This window comes from Camellia sinensis, chromosome 13 (genome assembly GCF_055761805.1).
Source record: "Camellia sinensis isolate YWXY chromosome 13, ASM5576180v1, whole genome shotgun sequence".
Classification (NCBI taxonomy): domain Eukaryota; kingdom Viridiplantae; phylum Streptophyta; class Magnoliopsida; order Ericales; family Theaceae; genus Camellia; species Camellia sinensis.
Genome location: NC_138973.1, coordinates 43,507,640 through 43,528,367, shown reverse-complemented (window position 1 = coordinate 43,528,367; position 20,728 = coordinate 43,507,640). Strand labels below are relative to the sequence as shown.

At 38.5% G+C, this 20,728-nt stretch overlaps 1 pseudogene across 1 annotated transcript in view; it reads right to left on the bottom strand.

Moving 5' to 3' along the window:
* The window catches only part of LOC114274933 (uncharacterized), a 267,609-nt pseudogene that overhangs the window by 86,206 nt on the left and 160,675 nt on the right, over positions 1-20,728 (bottom strand). The gene's annotated exons all lie outside the window — the stretch shown is intronic.

Genomic DNA, 20,728 nt, shown 5'->3' with positions numbered 1-20,728 from the left:
ATTTAGATTGAATTAAAGATAAAATAGAATGTTGGATTCCAAATAGTGATTCAATTTACAATGATGAAAGAGAATTCTTGATTCAATTATCCAAACTTGAAGAAAAATCTACTTTAGAGTTCTAGATTGAAGAAAAAAAACTGAACACAAGTAAGGTCCTTTTAAATTAAAATTTTATTCAAGTTCACTTATTAAAGTCAATAAATTGTTACTTTTTGTTGATAATGATTTTTTTATACCAAATATATATATTTTTTTCTGGTTAAATTCTCAGTATCAGTAAGAGAGATAGAGGGGTTCATTCAAATATGAAATCCAATCCTGCAAATTTGCTGATTACATATCAACAACAAATTAACTACAAATTACTTGATAGCATAAACTCTCATCAAACACTATTTTGCTTGGTGTTAGTAGCTAACATCGAACACTCTTTTTCTCCCATTTCGAATGTTTATTCAGTTCAGTTAATTGGTAGACTTGTTATTCGCACACTTCCTGCCTAGTAGTTTACTACTTAAAAATAAATATTACTTAAACACAACACATAGCTTCCCTTGAATGAAAAAAGTTTGTTCTAAGATCTCAGTTCGATATAGGTTCTGCAAGCTTGCGTCAATTTGAAGGCTTGGGAGCTCTTTGCGAGATTTTGAATGACATTTCAACGAAGCCCTTGAGAAGAAGATGTGATGAGTTGTTTTGTTTTGTTCTGTAGGTAGATATAACTCCAATTTACAATCTGTTCATTGAATAGTTGAATGCTACAAGCAATGTTTATGGCACTGGCCTTACAAATTGGAAATGATACTTTTGAAATCTCTATCAGTTTATGATATACAATCTAGACATTACGTACTAATGAATTAGAGCATGGAATTTGTTTGTCATTGAAATATCTTTTGATTAAGCCTCTTTGAATGTGATGAGCATTTTTTTTTTTTGAATTTTAATTTGGAGATGAACAGATGGTCTAGTGATATGTTTGATATTTTTTGTTTGGTTGTTGAGAAATCAAGAAAGGAATATAAGTGTGTGAGTGATTTTCTGACCACACTGCCAACTCAGTATTCAGTTGGAGAGCACTGGCAGAATAGATGGCACCTGTCTGACCTGCAACAGAAAGAGAAGATTCTGACGGTGGTTCGTCCACCCGGGGGCACTCCGACGATCAAGTCAGTATATCTCTTAAAGATAATCAATAGTATTAAACTCACTGTTCAGAATATAAATTGTGTACTTTAGACCCACCGGGGGTGTCTTTCTTTTATAGTTAACTCAATCCTAGTCCCCATAGAAGCCTAGCTTCAATGGACTCTTGCTCAGTGCTTATCCTGGACTCTTCAATAGATAGAGATAAACTCCCTAAGAGCTTTATCCTTATCCAGGCTAAGTTCCATTTTCATTCGAGGACTCTTGTTCCTTATCCGCTTATCTCGGATTCCGATATCTTCGGAGATTACCTCGGCTTCACCGAGATCATTTCGGCATTATGACCTGGACACGTGGAACCTCGGTTGACACATCGGCGCCACCTTGGCCACGTGTTGGGACTCAGGAAATATATCCCCACAACTGCCCCTAGGTTCTATTACCTCGGTATCTGAGGTGATGGAACCTATATCAGTAATCCTGAGAGTACGTCGGTTTAAATGTCTCAGCCAATATCATTATATCGGCCACAGGTCTTCTTTAAAGATCAAGAATTCCAAGAACCCCTTCATGCGTATGAGCTATCATACATAATCACTCAACCGTCATAACCACGTGCCTTCTCCTTACTGGATCGTACCTGCTATGCGTCCGGAAGCCGTCTTGTGCCAGTGTGTGCTGTCTGTCGCATACATTCTTCTAGGCACATTAATGACCCTTTTGCCGCCGTTTCAAGTTTTGACAAAACTTGTTTCCCTCTTTTCGTTGTTTCACTTTTTGTTCAATCCCCTAGCTTTTTCTCTCTCTAGCTCTTTTCCTCAGATCCGCCATTACTCAAGCTTTCTTAGCTCTGCAACTTGCTCCATTTACCGCCTCTGGCGTGATTTCCACCGATCTTCCGCCTTTGCAACCGTCGTCAGACTTCGGCAAATCCCATTTCGGCTTCTCTCTTTCTGGTAAGCCACTGTTCCTCCTGGTTCTTATTTCTTGTTGTTTTTCAAGAAATTCTACTTCATCATTAGTCGCCATTGCTATTTTACTCAAGCAATTGATTTATGAATCATGTATCTGAGTGTGCTTATTTCACAATTTTGTTCTTTTCCCATGTCTTGAATACACGCACTGCTCACAACTCTTCTGCACTTTTGCCACTATTTTTGATAGTCCATCTTTGTTCTTAATTCTGAAGCACATTCTTGCTTTTCTGTTTTCCAAATTTCGCGCCTTCAATCTTCATTTCCATAGATCTAGGTTTGGGATTTGCTTGTAGAACCCACGATTATTAGGATAAACTGAAACTATTTCCACAAATTCTTGCCCAGCACATACTTTAGGTTTTTGCCGAGGTCCCAATAACCCTCTTAAAACACCTTCATTCTAAAACCTAGTTCTTCTAATTCAGGCCGATATCATGGGTATGTGGAAACATAGGGTAGATACCCCGAGCAAATTAGATCACTTTAGGCGTGAGTTTGACATCCCTGCCGACGTCCATCTGAGGTTTGCGAGGGATGACGGCTCCATCATGCCCACCACTGATTCCATTCCCCTTCCTGTTGTGGCTTTTATTGAGTGCGGACTTCGGCACCCACTCAATATCCTTTTTCGCGAGGTCATCCATTATTACAAGTTGAACCCAATGCAGCTTGCCATCAATTCTTACCGAGTCATTAATGGCATCATAGCCTTGGCCAAACAAGAAAATGTTAGGGTTACCTTAGCCGATATCCAGTATTGCTACACCATGTGTAGCCTCAAAAAAGATACGGGCTACATTTACTACCTTAAGCCGAGGTCCATAGAGTACAAAATTGTTGCCGACCTCCCTGACTCCAACAAGGGAGCTGGGGATGACTATTTCATTACCTCGGGGAACTGGGAATTCGCTCCAGATGAGGACCTTCATCTCTACCCTCTTTCTTGATCAGTTTTTGTAGAGGGCAATAGTAAGAGCCCTGTGTCCATATTTAACTTGTTTGTTTAAAAAGTCTTTAATACTTTATTTTTTTCTAATGTCTACTTTTCTTGCAGCTCTTCCTCAGCCACCAAAGGGCTTCCGTCAGTCTTTCTTTCCCAGCAAAGGCTTGAGGAAACTATTGGATTTGCCAGTCCTCAAACGGAAGGCCCCTCTGCTTCTCAACTTTATCCCCACTTATAAGTCGGCTCTTCCTGACGTCCCAAAAAAGAAGAAGAAAAACCTTTCTCCACCTTCTGCCACAACTCCACAAGTCGCGTCCACATCTCGGACAGACCAAGGATCAACCTCTGATCCAACTGAGTAGCCATCAACCTCGGCTCCATACCTGATCCCACCATCTCAGAGACAACGTCGGCGACGAATTGTGTTTTCTTCCGAGATGGGCCGCCAGAAAGCTGTTGCAAAAGACCTCTTAGCCAGCATCCCTTCTGACGTTGACGCTCAGCCAACGCAAACCCAGCCTCCACCAAAGCAAAAAAGAATAAAAAAGGCTCAGCCAAAGGCAAAGGTGACTCAGGTTGATACTGAGGACATCCTGCCAATCTCCAAACTGGCTGAGAGTGATAAATCCCAATCTGCCGCGGAGAGGAGGCCTGCCGAGGCCCAACCATCCGAGTCTATACGATCAAAAAGGCCGAGGTCATCCGCTACAACCACCTCGAGGTCTTCAAAGCGCAATGCCCCCTGGGCCCCCCAAATTACTTTGAAAGATAAGCCAGTTATGGCTAGCGACAGTGCCGACGACATTAATGTCGCCGTCGCCCTTAGTACCGCTCTGCTCCTTCCCGGTGATCTCAACCGAAACGCCGAGGTGAGCGAATATGAGAACTATGCTCTGATGCTTCAGCACTCTGTTCAGGTAAGTCTCTCTATTAGGAAATTTTTCTTTCTTTCTTTTAATTACATACTTACAATATTCTCTAATAACTTCTGTTTTGTTTCAGGCCATCCAGCATGCTCATTCTTTCTCAGTACAATCTTTCCAAAACCGGGAGAAGCTGGCCAAGAAAAAGAGGGAGGTCTCCAGTTTGCAAAAGACTAACAAAAATCTACAGTCAAAGATGAAGACTTTGGAGGATCAGGCCGAGGCTGCCATCAAAGCTCAAAACGACGCCGAAGAAAAGGCGGACTCTGCTGAGGCCATCAAGAAGGTGCTTGAGGCCGAAAGGAAGGCTGCCGAGGAGAAAACGACCCAGGCTCAAAAAGAGTTGCAAGACGCTCTGGCCACAAAAGAGGCAGAAGTCAAGGCAGCCGATGAGAAGGGCTACAACAAAGGGGTGGCCGATGTCACGACGGACTATGAAAAGCAAGTGAAGTAGGCATGCAACAAGGGTTTCACCCTTGGTTAGATGTCTCTTCTAAAAAAGCTTGAAGTCCCTGCGGACTCGCCACTCAGGAACGCCGACGCCATTCCTCTTCCATTCCCTCAAACTCCAACTCAATTTGATGACGACTCTGAATCTGAGGAGGAGGTTTTGGTGAGGAAGCCCAAGGAAGCTGATGGGGTCAAGTCACCTACTCAAAATGAGCAAGTCCTGGACTTGACTCAGAATGAGGAGGTTGAGGAGGTTCCCAAAGATGCTGCGCCTCAAAAGGCGATATCGGACGTGCCCATTGCCGACAAGAGCCTTGATCAAACTTTGCAAGAAATTGACGCTGAGCTTGTGGTTGGGAAGGCCGCCGAGATGCCCTCCCAGCAGTCTTTCAAGATCCAGCCCCAGCCTGCTAATGATGCTGAAGAATCTTAGCCTTATGTTTTTCTTTTCCTTTCTTGTACTTTGTTTCTCCTTTCAAAGTAATGTAAACTTTTTAAGTTGCCGATGTGCCTTTTCATGAATTCAACTTCCTTCTTTCTTGAATGTTTGCATTGTTTGTCTTGTATGCTTCCACACTTAGGATATTTTGCATATCTTTTATATACACTTCAATCCTTGTGGATCTTTCTCGGGGTGACACACCTCGGTTATACAAACTGATGATTTACCTCGGCAAGTGCCCAAGTACCTTTCTTGGCGTAACCTTGGTTTCACTTTGTAAATTGTTTTCATAAAATTTCAACAAGTGTTTAACCTTAGTCTCCAACTTGTAAACTTTTCTCAAGTTTCAACAAGTGTCAAACATAATTTCGGTTTAACTTTAACTTGTAAACTTTTCTCAAGTTTCAACAAGTGTTAAACATCATCTCGGTTTAACTTCAACTTGTAAACTTTTCTCAAGTTTCAACAAGTGTCAAACATAATTTCGGTTTAACTTTAACTTGTAAACTTTTCTCAAGTTTCAACAAGTGTTAAACATCATCTCAGTTTAACTTTAACTTGTAAACTTTTCTCAAGTTTCAACAAGTGTTATGATTTCGGTTTAACTTCAACTTGTAAACTTTTCTCAAGTTTCAACAAGTGTTAAACATCATTTCGGTTTAACTTTAACTTGTAAACTTTTCTCAAGTTTTAACCAGTGTTAAACTTCATCTCGGTTTAGCTTCAACTTGTAAACTTTTCTCAAGTTTCAACAAGTGTTAAACATCATCTCGGCTTAACTTCAACTTGTAAACTTTTCTCACGTTTCAACAAGTGTTAAACATCATTTCGTCTCTCTGCCCCCTAATGTGAACCTAAGTTCCACTTGGGGTCTCATTATGCATGTATTTCAGAAACAATGTTATGTATCTTTATCAGTCACAAATATAGAAGAATTCTGCTAAAATTTTATTCATTGCGTCGGCAAACAACAAGGAAAATCTAATGATAGAAAAACTTCAGATTACAAGTATTCCAAGGTCTTGGCAACTCTTTGCCCTCACTATCTTCAAGCCGATATGCCCCATTACCCAATACCGAAGTGATTCTGTAGGGTCCTTCCCAGTTTGGGCCAAGCTTGCCCTCCCTGGGATCCTTCTTGTTGTCGACGACTTTTCTGAAGACTAGGTCGCCAAGTTAGAACTCCCTTGGGTTGACCGTTTTATTATAAGCTCTGGCAAGCTGCTGTTGGTAGGCTGCGAGCTGAATTGCAGCTCTCTCTCTTCTTTCTTCTAATAGGTCCAGATCTCGGGTTAAGAGTACATCATTAGTCCCGTTCTCTACTCCCTGGGTTCTGATCCCTAGGATGCCGACCTCCAGTAGAATGACAGCTTCTGTGCCACAAGCCATGGCAAATGGGGATTTGCCTGTTGATCTTCTCGGCGTAGTCCGATATGCTAGAGTACACTTGGCAGTTCATCCACCCACTTTCCCTTTGCTGCCTGCAGCCTCTTCTTTATCCCATCCAAGATAACTTTGTTGGATGCTTCTACTTGTCCATTGCTTTGAGGAAAGCTTGGGGTTGAAAAATAATTATTGATCTTGAATTTTGGACAGAAGCTTTTGATTAGCTTGCTATCAAATTGTGTTCCATTGTCAGCAACTATTGCTCTTGGAATCCCAAATCTGGTAATGATATTTCTCCATATGAAGTTCTTCACGTCCACATCTCGGATCTTGGTCAGGGGCTCAGCTTCTATCCATTTGGTGAAGTAATCTGTTGCTACTAGCAAGTACTTTCTTTGTCTAGTTGCTTGGGGCAGTTGCCCAATGAGATCCATGCCCCATTGGGCAAACGACCAAGGACTGGATACTGGGTTCAGGTCTGCTGCTGGCTGGTGCATCAGTGGTGCAAACCTTTGGCATTTTTCACACTTCTTGACATAGGCTTCTGTGTCCTTTTGCATGTAGGGCCACCAATACCCCTGGGTAATGGCCCTATGGGCTAGTGATCTGCCCCAGGTGTGGCTTCCATAGATTCCTTCATGTATTTCATATAAAAAATCTTCAACTTGTGATGGGTGTACACACCTTAAAAGGGGTCCTGTGAAAGATCTTATGTAGAGATGTCCTTCTGCTGTTAGACTGAATCTTGCCGACTTCAATCTGATCTTGCGTGCCTCCTTGTGGTCATCTAGTAGTTTTCTTTCTTTCAGGAATGCAACAATTGCATCTATCCAGCTTGATCCCATGTCCACACGCATTGCTTCATGCTCTGTGGTCAGTGGTTCGATGCTCGGGCCCGACAAGTATTCGACCATTATCGTCCTTGCTTTTCCAGGTTGTATTGCACTGGCCAGATTGGCTAGTGCATCGGCGTGACTGTTATCATCTCGGCTAACCTGATGTAGTCGGCAATTCTGAAACAAAGCTACTAACTTGTTGACTTCCTTTGCATAGGCTGACATCCTTTCATCTCGAGCTGTAAATTCGCCCGTTGTCTAGTTGACTATGAGCTGGGAGTCACAGAAGACTATCACTTCATCTGCTTCTGCTGCTACCGCCAGCTTTAGTCCTGCAATCAATGCTTTATACTCTGCTTCATTGTTTGAGGCCTTGAACCCCAATCGAATGGACTTTTACAATACTTCTCCATCTGGAGATACCAGTACTACTCCTGCCCCCGCTCCTTGCCGGTTTGAGCTCCCATCGACAAACAGTCGAAAGGAGTCGCCAATGTAAATGTTGCAGGGTCTGATTTTTTCCTTTTTCCTTTATTCTGTTGCATTTGACTGGGCTTTTCCTTGCTTGCTTGGACATCGTTCACCTCGACTCAACGGAGCCCGATGTACGATGGATTCTGGTCTAAACTCGGCCACGAAGTCGGCCAAAACTTGGCCTTTGATTGTTGTTCTAGGTCTGTACTCCAAGTCATACTGTCCCAAGGCCACTGCCCATTTGGCTATTCTTCCTGTCAGGTCTCCTTGTTGTAGCAAAGACTTCAAGGGGTGTTCTGTTAGCACCACAATTTTATGGGCCTGGAAGTAATGGTTCAGTTTCTTTGAAGCCATTACTAAAGCCAGTGCCAATTTCTCTAAGGGTAGATACCTTGTTTCTACATCGGCTAGGGTTTTGCTTACATAGTAAACAGCCATTTGCTCCCTTTTTTCTTCTCGGATTACCACTGTGCTTACTGCGTGTTCCAAGACTGCTAAGTACAAAAACAACTCCTCCCCAGGTTTTGGATTTGAAAGAACTAGAGCTGTGGTCAAATACTTCTTCAGGTTAGCCAGGGCGGCCTCGTATTCTTCTGTCCATAAAAAATCTGTGGCTTTCTTCACTAGGTTGAAGAAAGGTTTGCACTTTTCTGAGCTTCTGCTAATGAACCTATTCAGGGCTGTGGCCTTTCCAGTCAACATTTGTACCTGTTTTGCCGACGTCGGGCTCTTCAATTCCAAAATGGCCTTAATCTGATTTGGGCTGGCCTCAATGCCCCTTCTAGTCACTAGGTATCCTAAAAACTTACCAGATCCTACTCCAAATGCACACTTCGCTGCATTGAGTCAGAGCTGATATGTTTTAAGGATGTCAAAGACTGCTTTCAGGTCGGCCAGATGACCTTTAGGTTCCTTGGTCTTTACAACCATGTCATCGATGTAAACTTGCACTGTTCTACCAATCAAGTGTTTGAACATCTTGGTTACCAATCTTTGGTAAGTTGCTCCTGCGTTTTTCAACTCAAAAGGCATCACTCTGTAACAGTACAGACCTTTTGGGGTGATAAATGCAGTCTTCTCCTCATCTGGGGGATACATGGCTATCTGATGGTATCCCCTGTAGGCATCCAGGAAGCTCATTCTTCCATGCCCCGAGGTGGTGTCTACCAACTGGTCAATCTTGGGTAGAGGAAAACTGTCTTTGGACAGGCCTTGTTCAAGCTGGTAAAGTCCACGCAGACCCTCCATTTACCATTCTTCTTCTTTACTACTACTGTGTTTGATAGCCATGTCGGGTAATCTACCTCTCGAATGGCCCTGGCCTTGAGAAGTCTGTCTACTTCCTCCTCCACTGCCTCGACGTGTATCAACGTCGGTCTTCTTGCTCGTTGGATTACTGGTTTTGCCGACTTATTAACATTCAGTTTATGGCAAGTGACCTCGGGGTCAATGCCAGGCATTTCGTAAGGCGTCCAAGCAAACACCTCAATATTTTCTCTCAAGAAAGCTTCCATCTCTCTTTTTTCTTCTTCGGCTAGGCCCGAGCCGAGAAGAAAGAAGCGTTCTTCATCCGCCTCTTGGACGAGGATTTTCTTTAGTGTTTCTTCACTCTTTTCGACCGGCTCCTTGCCGACATCTTCTAGGACCTCCACGTCCTCGTCTTCGATCTCTGCCTTCTCTGGTTTTCGAATGCTACAGGTGGATTTCGTTCCTACCATGGAGCAATTCTTTGTCTGCAGCTAATCTCCTCTAACCTCCTCAATCCCATACTCTGTTGGGAATCGCAATAATTGATGCAAAGTTGAGGGAACAGCCCTCATTGCATGCAACCATGGCCTTTCCAAAATGATGTTGTAAGGGGAGGGTGTGTCAATTACGATGAACTCTATTGTTATCTTCCTGGTGCCTGCCTGCACCTCCAAGCTGGTTGTTCCTAGTGGCCATGTCGGCGTTCCATTGAACCTGACTATTGGGCTATTGGATTGCTGCATATCGTCTGGGTGAAGGCCAAGCTCCTTGTAACATCGGACGTACATGATGTCACAAGAGCTGCCTTGGTCAATCAGGATGTGCTTTACTTGGCATTCCCCAACCTGGAGGGATACTACCAAGGCATCATTATGTGGATGCTGCACCATCTCAAGGTCGGCTTCAGAAAAGGACACTACTGGTCCTTGGCACTCCTCTGCCCGATGTCTCTTCTTCCCGACTTGGTAGACATGCTACAGGTGTTTTACCTTCCGGGTCTCCCTCAGAATCTCGTTTTTGTTGACCTTCAAGTGAATTACATTACTTACCCGAGGTCCTCCTGCTTGTGGTTGCTGTGCTGGGAGAGGTGGAGCTGCTGTCACTTGAAGCAATCTTGCCTGTTCTTCCCTTGTTCTGGCCTCATCAACAAGGTCTCTCAGATGGCCTTGTCTCACTAGGTCTTCCAAATGTGTTTTCAGGGCTCTGTAGCCCTGAGTCATATGCCCGTTTTCATTGTGGTAAGCACAATGCCTGCTAAAGTTTCTTCCCATGAATTCTCCTAGTGCCTTTGGTGTTCTGAAATAGGGTTGATTCCGAATTTGATCTAGGACTTTGTGAATTGAGATTTGGAACACAGTTGTCACTGCCTGTGCAGCCCTCAGTTCTGTCTCTTGCTTGCTCAATCCATTGTTACCTCGGCCTCGTTTTGGCGAGCCGTTTCCTTTCTCTTGCTTTGCCTCCTTAGTCCCTGATGTATCTTCCTCAGCTCTGGCATACTTCTCGATTCTCGCCATGAGCTCTTCCATACTTTTTGGCAATGTTTTTGCCAAAGATTTTCGTAGTGGACAGTTGTCTTTTAGGTCGTTCTTGAAAGATACGACCACCACCTCTTGATTACACTCTGGTTTTCGATTGAACATCTTATAGTACCTTTTTGCATAGGCCCTAAGGCCTTCATCCTTACTGAGCTTCAGAGCCATCAACGCATCTACCCTTAATGGCTGTAACTTGTTTGTCACGAACCTGGCCACGAACATCTCGGCCAGGCCTTCCCAGGTCTTCACGCTTCCCTTCGGTAGTTTGTGAAACCAATCTGAAGCAATCTCCCCGAACGATGAGGGGAACACTTTGCAGAGCAACGGCTCGTTCCCACTATACAATGCCACTGAATTCAAGTATAATCCAACGTGGAAGTTGGGGTCTGACTTACCATTGTATATTTGGAACCTCGGCATATTGAATCTTTTCGGCGCCTCAAATTTTTCTAACTCCACTGAGAATGGCGTTCTCGGTTTATCAGGGGAAGTTACCTCAGCATCGGCATTCTGGTTCTTCCTCTTGAGGTAATCTCTCAAGTCTTCTTTGCTCCGCCCTGGAGCTCGGCTATCTCCTGACTTCAATCTTTTCGGCATACTACTCTCAGCTTCATGGTCGGTCTTTTTGATCTTTCTTCGTGAGTTGTGTCGAAGCAGAGCGCCTGCCCCTGAACATGTCGATGTTCTTTGGGGTCTACCTCCTTGGGGCGATGCGTTCTCCACGACTCTTCTCCCCTTGACTCTCCTCGCCCGACCTCCCTTGAAGATCGGTGAGAGTGTTTTTTGCTCCTGGTGTGCTAGGGGATTTCTGGGATTGGTTTCTACCCTCCTTTCTGGGCATTGGCCGTTGGAATCGGTGTGTCTTGCAGCGGGTATGGTGGCTGCATGACATTATTTTGCATCATGAAATTGACGACCGATTGTCAGTCTGCCAATTTGTTTGCCATCTCTTTTACCTCTTCGTCCCTCCACAGGCATCTATCCTTCCATACTTGGAGGTCATCCTCATTGTAGTACCCACTTCGATATGGCTTCTTGGTACCCTGGCCGACGTCTTTCTTTCTGTGATTTTGGTCACGAATTTCTGCGTTGCGGTTGTCTCCTTCGACGTCAAGGTCGATAGGTCTGCCATTCCCAGCAGGAGTGTCGTCCCCAATCTTATCCTTCTGTCCGTTGCTGGTTATCTATTCTCTTTTTTTTTTCCCACAGACGGCGCCAAATTGTGTGAGTGATTTTCCGACCACACTGCCAACTTAGTATTCAGCCGGAGAGCACTGGCAGAATAGATGGCACCTGTCTGACCTGCAACAGAAAGAGAAGATTCCGGTGGTGGTTCGTCCACCCAGGGGCACTCCGACGATCAAGTCAGTATATCTCTTAAAGATAATCAATAGTACTAAAGTCACTGTTCAGAATATAAATTCGGGGGTGCCTTTCTTTTATAGTTAACTCAATCCTAGTCCTCATAGAAGCCTAGCTTCAATGGACTCTTGCTCAATGCTTATCCTGGACTCTTCAATAGATAGAGATAAACTCCCTAAGAGCTTTATCCTTATCCAGGCTGAGTTCCCTCTTCATTCTAGGACTCTTGTCCCTTATTCGCTTATCTCGGATTCCGATATCTTCGGAGATTTCCTCGGCTTCACCGAGATCATCTCGACGTTATAACCTGGACACGTGGAACCTCGGCGTAACCTTGGCCACGTGTTGGGACTCAGGAAATATATCCCCACAATAAGTTGATGTTCAAACTAGTATTTTTAGAGTAATAATTTGTTACAAAATCAAAAAGCCACACACACACACAAAAAAAAAAAAAAAAAAATTATCAAACTTTTAGAAACCAATATTATTTGTTTCAAAAAAAATTACAACCTTTACCAACCACTTTTAATTGTGTGCAAAACTAGAACTTTTAGCCACCACTTTCACTTGTCTCAAAAATTATTTTTTTGTCTCCATAACTACTTCTTCTGCCCTGGACTGTTATTAGACTTTTAGAAACAAATTTTGGTTGTCTCAAAATCAAAACTTTTTGCAAGCACATATTTTTGTCTCTAAAAGTCTATTTATAGTGACACATGTAAAATTTTGTCTCTAAAAGTCATTTTTTGGCTTTTCCGGACAGGCCATTTGGGACAAACTTCGCAACGGAGAAAATTAGTTGGCTAAGGTTTTTTCCAACAAATATTACACTTTTAGGGACAGAATAAATTTATCCCTAAAACTCTGATTTCTTGTAGTGGTTATATATATATATATATATTAATTATAAATTGCATTTTATATAATCTAAGCTAACATTAGAGAAGAGGTAGGCCCTAATCACCCTATAAAGATCTTTTTTATTATTATTTAGTTTCATGACTTTGACGTTCGGTTAAGACTCGAAACCTCTAATCTTTATTAACATTGAAATAATACTATTTGAAAGAGTATGCTAATAACAGTTTAATAAACTATTTTGTTAAATGAGAAAAATGTTAAAATATGAAAAAAATAGAGATATATTTTTGCACATTTTAAGTACTTCTATTTATTTTTAAATACTTGTCATACATTTTAGGAATTTTTTTCAAGGTCCTTAGTACTAAGATTTTATATGATAAAAGACATAATATTTTCATAATGGTTGGGGTCCCTCAATATTTTTTTAGAGAAATTTCGATCCAAAAAAATTTCAAAACACAGAGAAATTCAATTTCTCTGATTTTCTTTGTGTTTAAAAGTTTCTCCAAGTTGAAATTTCTTTGATTTGTTCACATATAATTGAGGAGGAGGAGAGGACACCACTCTTAAACCCCTCAAAAATATTTATATTTATGCACACAAATATGCTGAGGCTTCACTCTGCAAAACAAAATCATTTTGCTACTTCCACTTCCTGTTAGTGTTGTGTTGTTTGAGATTCTTCCGAATAGACAGGTCAATATTGGCATTTTCTAATTTATGATCCACAAACATGAACAAGAAATGGAAACAAAGAAAGTAATCATTCACACAATGGCTCCCATTAAATTAGACAATCTAGAGCATGTCCAATGACTGCAACACCAAGTACATAATCACCATCAATTCAATCTCTTAAGCCATAATTTTTCCTCATGCAATCAGATGCCGTAACTAGTGTTTTAAAAAGTTTTAAGCACATTGAGACGCTAAAGTCTCTTGGAGCTTAAGCGTGAGGCACAAGGCAAGGCGCACCCCTCACTGAAGCGAGGCACAAGTTGTTGAAGATAACAAAAATATTAATATAGGCAAAATTTTTAACATAAAACAAATATTCTTAAAATTTAAAAAAAATAAAAATAAAAATAGAACAACATTCAATATTCTAAAAATCATGAAAGATAACATTCAACGTTTCAAAAAATTCTTAAAAATAACATTCAATCTTACTTTGCCATATACTATTTATCTTTTTTTATCAATTTATTAACATGATTTTTTATTTTTTATTTTTAGATAGAGAACTCACATTATATAATACCTTAGTGATTTTAATTTTAAGTCGGGACCAAATTGCCTGATAGCTTCAATCATTTTTAGATAAAGAACTCACATGCTATAATATCTTAGTAGTTTTAATTTTAAATTGGGATCAAATTGCATGATAGCTTCAATCATTGGCCCAAAACTACTGTAATTTACTACATTGAAAGGAATCCCAAAGCCATACACCCATCTTGCAATCCCAAAGCTTTTGCTTAATGCCTAGAGTTTTTTTTGATATTTTACATTTTATATTAAAGGGGTAGTAATTTTATATGGTTACACACACAAAGAAAAAGGATAGAACAAAATTTAAATGAAGCGCATGAGACGTGCGCCTCACACCTAAGCCTAAGGCGCGTGCCTCAAGCGCCTTTTCTATTGCGTCTCGCCTCAAACTGTCTGAAGCGTCTCATGTGCGCCTTAGTGAGCCTCGTGCCTAAGCGCATCTTTTAAAACACTGGTCGTAACAATGCTTGTATTCAGGTCTTCAAGTCCCTACTAGCAAGAAACTTCGAATATTCGTTTTTTTTTAAGGGCAAATTACCTATACCTCCCTTGAGATTTAACTAAATTACAGATTCCTCCAAAGTTTCAGAAATTACATCCCACCCCCCGAGGTTTATATTCGCATAATAATTTAACCCCTACCGTGAACTAAACGTTAAGAATGGTTAGCTAACATCACCAAAAAATAAATTGATGGACGATATTGCCCTTGTTGAAATCCCTTTGATAAATCAACAAAATTTACAAAAGAATTACATTAGATGGAAAAAAAAAAAAGTTTTTGAAACCATGTTTGATTTGTTGTTTGGAAAAAAATTTCAAAAAAATAAAAATAAAAACTAATTTAATAAAAATAAATATGAAAAAATATATTTAATATGTAAAAATTATTTCTAACCACTCAAAAGGTAAAATTATATAAAAATAATATTAATTTTTTATTATTTATTTCTTAACCAAATTAATTTTTTATTTTTTTAAAAATAAATTTCTAAAAATCAAACCAAACATATTCTATGAATTTTTGGCAAGTCATTTCTTATATTTTGAACTTATTTAATTATTTGTTAATTTTATGATATTTTCACCATCTGACACTGTGACACCCGAATGTTTTAAATTTAATATTACAATAAATAGAACTCAAAAAAAAATAAAAATATAATAATAATAATAATAATAATAATAATAATAATAATAATAATAATAATAATAATAATAATATATGTATATATATACATGTAGTGACAATAATAATAAATAAATTCATAATTTAGGAAATTAGGAATTTTATGGTTAAAGAAATACGTTGTGAAATACTACACATTAAATATTTTAATAAGTGGTAAGTGGTGAATTATAGTTGGGTAGTGAGGTTTTTAGACGTGAACCTAACTTATCATTATACGTAATTTTTAGGAATCACTGTGAATTACCAAAGAAGGTAATAACTTTTCCTAAGTCCTAAGAGAGCCGTATGGTCCATGGTCAAAGTAAAAAAATCAAACAGGTTAATAAATAATGGATAAGGGTGGACTGGAGTGATCAGTATGATTTCCACGCAACAAATATACGGAACTTTCCGTATACTTGTCACCCACGAATTGTTTCCTATAAATAGGGAAGAATGGCATGTTTAAGGCAACGGAAATAGAAAGTAGAAAAGAGAACGGCTGGTGAGGATCTTGAGTGGTGGAAAGGATAAAGAAATTAATTTAAGGTGAGTTATATTATACCTTGAGTCACCAAAATGTATTTTACGTATGTTTTGACTTACCAAAATTTATTTTACACAAGTTCTGTTTTATTAGTATATTAATAAAAGTTATGTTTTATAAAGATTTCAGTTACGTGGATTATTTTCTGAACCTTAATTGCTTAAAGTGAAACCCATGGATATGTTTGTTTTACTTTTAAAGAATATTTGGCTATGACCTTATATACAATTATGTTTTGTAAGTACCACCACGGGAGTCTCACCCCTTGGGGGACTTAAGTAACCATTGGCCCCTGATTGACCACTTTGTGGTCCCCTGTTTGTCATGGATCCATTGACCCCTATAGTGATTGTTACTTAGTGACCCCTGTTCTGTTCCATTATGTACCATGGCTATACTTCATTATTTCAGTTCTGGCACTTAATTAATTTGTGTATTCAACTCAAATTATGTTAATGTTTAATGTTTTAGCTTAAATAAATATCCATGGCTATTTTGTGCCCTTACACTCACAGTATAATATTTCTCACTCTGCTATGTGCTTATACCTGTTACCCTTTTCAGGTGACGAGGTTTAGCAGAATCAAGGTGGAAAATGAATCGTTGTGTTGTTTTGTTTTTTTAAGATTTCTATCTTTTTAATATCAGACTCTTGTAATACAATGAAGTTTAAATGACTATGTTTTGTTTCCTTTTAAATAAACAATTGGTACCCAATTATTTTATTTAAATTATTTCATTTTTTTTTATCTTGTTACGGCACCGAGCCTTTGGGTACCGGGTTTGGGTCGTGACAGACACTACAACATATAAGAGTTTTATATACCAATTTTTTTTAACTCTAAAAGTGAAAATTTTGTTGTAAAAGACATTTAGGGACTAATTTCGATCGTCGTGAGAATAGTCACTAAAGCGTCGCCCTAAAAAGTCAAAAATAAGGCTTTTAGTAATAAAATTTCGAAAATGTCAATAATAAATAGACTTTTAAGGAGAAAATAATTTGGTCTCAAAATGATTTATTTTTTTAGACAAAAAATTTGACACCAAAAAGATAATAATTTATCACTAATGTTCTATTTTCGTTGCTAAAAATATAATGACACTTTTCACAATAAAAATATTTGGTTCCCTAAAAATAATTTTGTCCCTAAATTTTGGTCTCTAAAATCTTAATTTTTTGTGGTGTGATAAGTGTTTTTCCATTTTAATTTTGCATTTCATAACTTATTTAAAAATGATAATTTAGCTAAACCTTAGGAGGGGATCTGCAATTTAGCTAAACCTCAAGGGAAAATCTATAATTTAGCTAAATCTTAAGGGGGTATAGGTAATTTACCCTTATTTGTGAAAAAGGCATTTTAATCAATTTATGATATTCGTTAACGGCGTTAACTGCGACGGGACGGGATGTAATTTTTGAAACCTCAGGGGAAATCTGTAATTTTGTTAAACCTCAAGGGAGGTGTAGGTAAATTGCCCTTTTTTTAAATAGTACGGATGTAATTATAAGTGCAAACTACACATACCACCATCAACTATGAACCATTGTTACTTCTTCCTTCCAACCAAAAATTGCTAAATTTTATATTATTAATCTTTTGATTTGTTTCAATCTAAACTTTCTGCTACCATTTTGTTATGAAAAGACAAAAACAACATGAAATATGCGTGTCCACAACTCAAAAGTCATTTTCCACCATTTTCCTAACAAAATGTGGAAGTTGAAATGACAACAGCCCAAAATTGAACATATATATATAGATATAAATAAAACTTGTAAGTTGCCCTAACTATATAACCATCCATGGTTGTCACGCAACAACCACCTAGCAACTTATAACAAACCCTTTTCATGTCAATTCCCACATAAAAGACATCAGATTAGACTACAAGTCATTGGGCTTGTTTCATACACACAAACACACAATGCATCGCTAATCAGGGCTCCTGCATTTTCAATAGGCAACACCAATAAGAACTCAAGTCCCAATTGTTTTCTTAAAAACTTTGTCGTTCATAATTTTAGTTAAAGAGGTGCTGCGATGAATTTGTTGCATTTGGTAGTAGAAAACATGAGCAACCCAAAGTACTGGTGCACAATCCCCAAACTCACAAATGAACTTCAAGGCCACATTGTCTCAACTAGCCACTATTTTTCAGGCATGTTGGAAGTGAGATATATGTAACTCCCGAACAAGAAACGGGAAAGGTACTCCACCATCATTGCATTCTCAAGATCATTAGTAACTACAGATAACACGTATTGACCAGGGAAAATTTAATCTTCAAAATTGTTCTATTAAGACAAACATAATCAAGGATCAAACCTGTTGAAAACTTCAACTCAAAACACAATGAAACACAAAACTTCAATTTTTTTAACTAGCAAGGTAATAATAAATTCAACATAGTTCAGTAAAAATAGAAAATTGCAACAATAGCAAAATTTGGGAATTAAGAACACTATCACATATTGCAACCCAATAGTTCATTCAAGAACCAAAATAGCCTAAAACTACACGTCTTGAGCTTAATTCTCATTAGAGCCCCACTAGAAAATTGACTTTTTGCGACGGTCTATTCAGCCGTAGAAAAAAATATATTTGGGACAGCATAATATGAGACAAAAGTATGTGATATATTTGGGACAACATAATATATTTGTGATTAATTGGTGCAAATCTCAACATAGACAAATGGGAAATTAGTTTTTGTTTCCAATTCCAAAAAGAGTAGGAGTATAAACTCTAATTATTTGATAAATATTTTCCCCAAAAAAATAAAATAAAAATGATTAGATGATTACAACTAAGAGCATACATTTTATGATAAAGAGTTGCTACAGTTTACATCTTAAAACTAGAACTACTAGACAATTAGGAATCATTATATAATATAAGCAAAGATGTTGTAAGGTCTTTATTGATGAAAACTTCAATCTATTTTTCTCAAATTTTTGAATTTTTAGAATGTAAAAATCTATGTGTCATATTATTGGTTCTCATCAATTTTTTTTCTTTTTTAATTTTAATTATCAATATGGCAATACCTTTCAAATTTTGTCCATTAATTAGAGAATCTTTGGAATTTTCAACAATATGGAAACTTTGTATTTCTTAAATTGATGATGAAAATCTCAATATATGTTTCTTAAATTGTTAGTGACAATTGATTTGTAAACTACTAGTTTTTCCTTAATTGGATAGTAAATTGAAATAAAAGAAAATTTGAGGACTTCTTGTTTTTTCCTTCGTAGATTTTTTGGTTTTTGCTTTTGAGGATTTCTTGTCCTCCTTTGTATTTCTCTTTTCTTTGTTTTGATAAAATTCTTCTTTTATTGCTGATCCCCCCCCCAAAAAAAAAATTGAAATAATTTTTTTTACAATATTGTAGCTCGCCTTTTTCGTGCCCCCCTTCGGAAGTTCGAAAAATAAACCCTATAGTTCGGACTCCAGCGGTTCTGAATCTAATTTCACAAGTGCAATGTGAAATTGATAAACACCAAAGAGTCCAAATCCAGCAAATCTTTTGGAAAATTGATTTTGAATTAAATTGCCAAAAATGGATTGCTTTGCCAAATACAGAGTCGCCACCTAATATTTTGGAAAATCTAGGAAACCCATGACTCATGCCAAAGGCCACGTGTCCATCATCACCAAGATTGTCTCGGCTCGAGAACTTAGGTACGAGAAGGGAAGGTCACGAATGCATTTGAGCACGCCCGCTCGCCCGATCAAAGATTGGCCTCTACTAATCATGATATGAATCTTATGTACATTATATGCTCTTGTCCCGGTTTATTAGGCTAGCATTATTATGTGATGCGCATACACACAAGTATAGACTAAAATTGCAAGAATTGGAACATCTCGAGTCATGTTTGTTTTGAAAATTATTTCAAAATATGTACCACTTGAAAAAGTGATCACATATGAACATTACTCAAATTATTCCAATTTAAGCAATTAGCCTTCATCCACAGGCATTCAAGCAGTTTTAATAAGTAAGCACTTAGCCTCATGGCGAGCATGCTAAACATGACAACACTAACATAATATGCAATATGCTAAAGAGAGTAAAAGGCTCACCTAGTACTCCAAGCCAAAATAAACAAAAGAGTTAGAAAAAATGCATGATTCCTAACTATGGAATATGACTAATGCAACACATGCGATATGCAATTAATAGGCTCACCTACTAATATGGCATATGAATTAATGAAATAGCATGCGGTCTAAGCACGTATTCAAAGAAGTATTGAAACGACAATGCAGTTAGAATGATGAACCGAGCCTCGGTGCATGCAATACAAATGGATGCAAACATGAAGTATACTAAACAAAACATGATGTCCCTAAACTAACCATCATAAGCTAGTAAATAAAAGGAAGAAAGACGTGGGGTTGGAAGACATACACATTATTACAACATTGATGCCCTCGCGCAGGAGGGTTCGAATGAATAAACTAGATAAGCTAAACTACTTTAACTAATTATTAGAAAACTTGAATGAATAAGCTAGCTATCTAAGCTAATTAATTATTAAAACAAGTAAATAATTAATTATGCTAAGCTAATTAATTAAATAATTGCAATAATGAACTAATTTAATTAACTATTTTAAGCTAATTAACTAAGTACAATACGAAGCTAGTTAGCTAACTAATTAATTACAAAGCAACTAATTAAGCTAGTTAACTAATTAATTACAACATGAATTAATTAAATAAATAACTAATCTATTTAAATAATTACAACACTTTAATTAGATACAACACAACTATGACTAACTTATTACTAATTAAACTAATTAACTAGTCTGGGGAACGAGGGAGGCCCAATGCATGCTCAGTTTCCACCTGAAGAACTTCTACTGTTTGCTTCTGAAAGCCTCTGTTACACAACCTTTGCACTAGTTTTCCTCTTCTAGACCAACTCTGCTCTACTACACAAATACTTTGCTTAATTTTCACTGGTGGCCGGCAGGCCAGAAGTGGTGGTCGGCCGGCCAGCAATAGGGGGTTGCTGTCCAACACTGATGGCCTGCAGGCCAAGAATAGTAACCGGCCGGCTACTGATGATGAACCATTTCTTGCTGCAACAGAGTGCAAACAGAGCAAAGAGAGGGTATTCTCACAGGTTGTTT